Source organism: Onychomys torridus, chromosome X (genome assembly GCF_903995425.1).
Source record: "Onychomys torridus chromosome X, mOncTor1.1, whole genome shotgun sequence".
Taxonomy (NCBI): domain Eukaryota; kingdom Metazoa; phylum Chordata; class Mammalia; order Rodentia; family Cricetidae; genus Onychomys; species Onychomys torridus.
Window position 1 is genome coordinate 53,557,924 of NC_050466.1, and position 3,292 is coordinate 53,561,215.

A 3,292-nucleotide genomic window follows, 5' to 3' on the forward strand; every position below is an offset into this window, starting at 1 on the left:
TTCATGGCACAGGGTGAGGTGTAAGTTCTTAGCTCCTTGCTTCAGGTGCCATGTCTGACAATTGTTTCCATGCTACTTTCCTGCTAATCCTGTATCCTGTATCTCTCTGCCATGTCTTCTAGAACTTCAATGATGTTCTTCAGTATTATGGTCTTCCCAACTGTAGCCTATAACTGTGAGGTTTCCACAGGTCTCCAGCATCGCATCTTTGTTTAGATTCTTCTGGGAAGGATCCAACAAAGCCCACTCTTCCCGAGTAAAGTCCATATGCACATTGTCATAGATCACTGCCTTCTTTATACAGCTTTCCATGGCAAATGTCTCATAACTTAGGTATCAGACCATCTTGTGGTCTCAAAAGGTAAGCCAGGCTTCCTCCTCACAGCTTCAGGCAATGAACTCAGGATGTCCTCACAGGGGCTCTGCCTCATGTTCTGGCTTTCCAGCTCCCCCATGCTCTTCTACTCAGCTCCCTGCAGCAGCACTTGCACAGAAAACAAAACCAGTTCCTCTTCAAAGACAAGCCTCCCATTCCTGATTTTATTTACTTTACCTGTACTAAAACCCCAGAAACCACTACTATCATAAGCTTTCTTGTTTATTTGTTCATAAAATACTTTCTGTTTTAATGAACACATATAGTCATAAAATATATGAAAATACATGATATTGTTTTGTTCACTACTTTCTATACTTTTCATATCAATATTATTATAATGTAACTTGTTTAGTCAGTGTTATATTTTCAATATATATCCATACCAATATTATTTATTGTGATTCCTGAGTAACATTCCATCACATATAAAACTTTATTTCTCTATTATTAAACATTCAGACTATTTTTAAAAAATTTAAATATTTCAGAAAATGTTATTTTACACATATATGCTTGTTTTTCTCTAGGAAAGAAATGGAAGTGGTATGTCACATGTTATTACCATCTTCACTTTTTATCAGAACTGGCAGATATACCCCAAGATTTCCCATAATTTTGGTAAAATTAAGTCTTTTCCTCTAAATGTTACTTAATAAAATCAATCCACCTAACATAGTCTTGAAATGGGGCTTTATATGAATATATACCTGTTTAAAATATAAAAAATACTACAATAAATTTACATTTTTAATTTTTCCTCTTAATTCAACTCATAATGTAGTGCAAACTCCATCAAAATTTATTTTCACACATTTACTTCTCTACATTGACTCAGTGTATATCTGATCCTCCAGACTCTATTCCCTCAAAAGACCCAAAACAATCACATCTATCCTGTTAATTTCTTCTTCCTTTTTAATTCTCTGCCATTTCCAATGTAAATTAATAAAAAAAAACTGGCTTGTTTTATTTTTCTGTCTTAACCATGGTCCTGATCTTTGGAACAAAATCCAGAACAGAGTGTGCAGAGACAGAATTATCTTTAGTGAATATGTGAGGAGTCCAGGTTACTAATACTCTTTTTTTTTCATTCTTTCCTAGCATACATGCTTGTGCAAGACAGGAGATTAGTTTTAAGTTTAAATTTTAAACAGAAGAATGCATTTCTACAAGAAGAGCTTTAAAATTCCTCTCCTGTGTGCACAATCTACAGAAAAAAAAATATATGCTAAAGGAAAAAGAAAAGACAAAAACAAACACAGAGCTTCCAGGGCAAAAACAAATAAGAATTGCCTAGATCAGAACAGCTGAAGCAAGAACTATTAGCAAAACCATTTCAAGTTACAATTCTACTTGCAGAGTCAGTTTCAACAATTTGAGTCCTTCAGCAGTGATTTATTTCTATGTTCGGTTAACAAATATTGCCAAAATTAATTCTGTGTCCAAAATCCAAAATCACCTAGCTTATGAGAGAGGTGGAATAATCATAGAATAAACAAGGAATATTCTGTCTGATCTTAGAAACCTTTTAGTTTAGGATAGCAATAACATTTAATTTTAACTTTATTAGTATATGTTAGTTATACATATTAATGGAGTTCACTGTGATAGTCCACACAGAGTACAACATGAACTGATCAAATCAACATAATTACTACTTCTTTCTCCTTATAACTGCTTAAAAATATTTTATGGTGATGAGACACAAACCCTCATATGTTATGCAAGTACTCTACCACTGAGTTATGTCTCCAGCACCCTCTATCATTTATGTTTGGACCCTACAAACTCCTCTCTCCTGGATCTTCAAAAATACATAATAAATTATTATGAACTATAGTTATCTCACTATGTTATGACTCAACAGAACTGATTCTTTCTACATAATTCTGTTTTGGTACCTATTGTCCAACTTCCTTAGCCCTCTTCTTTCCACCTCTACCCTTTACAACCTCTGGTAATCACTATTCTATATTCAGGCCTATATTTTTATTTTAGAAGTGAAAAACAGCCAGGTGGTAGTGGCACACACCTTTCATCCCAGCACTCGGAAAACTGAGGCAGGTGAATCTCTGTGAGTTCAAGGTCAGCCTAGTCTACAGAGTGAGTTCCAGGACAGGCTCCAAAGCTACAGAGAAACCCTGTCTCAAAAAACAAAAACAAACAAACAAACAAACAAAAAAGAAGCGAAAAGCAACAAGCACTGGTAAAGTTGTGTAGAAATTGGAAACCAGATTCATTTCTGGTAGTAATGGTTCAGCCCTTGTGGAGAAGTCTGACAAATTCTCAGAAAGTTAAACACAGAATTACTTAGCAATTGTACTCTGTAGCACATATACAAAAGAACTGAAAACAGGTTTTTTTTTAAAACAAAATGTGTACACAAGTGTTCCTAAGACCTATATTATAATCACAAAATAAGAGAATAGTCCAAATGACCATCAATGGATGCATATATAAACAAAATGGTGTAACCATAAAATAATACACTATTTGGCCATGAAAAATAAGATTGTAATACATCTATGGCATATACGTACCAGAAAACATGCTAAGTGAAATGTGCGAAACACCAAAGGACAAATATTTAAGATTCATATATAGCTATATATATAGTTATATATTATTATATTATATTATTTTATTATATTATATTATTTTATTATATTATATTGTATTGTATTGTATTGTGTTGTGTTGTATTGTATTATTATATTAAGAATGGTGTGTTTTGTCCCCTTCTGTTCTGGGAAGTGGGCTGACCAAAAGAAACGTGAAATGCCATAGTGTAGCTGAAAAACTTTAGATGGGGAGGGTGCAGAAGAGAAAAGAGTAGGGAGGAGAGTTCAAGATTCAAAGTGTTATGTCACATTGGGATTTGGGAAATAAGTCCATCCATAAGCCAATGATGTA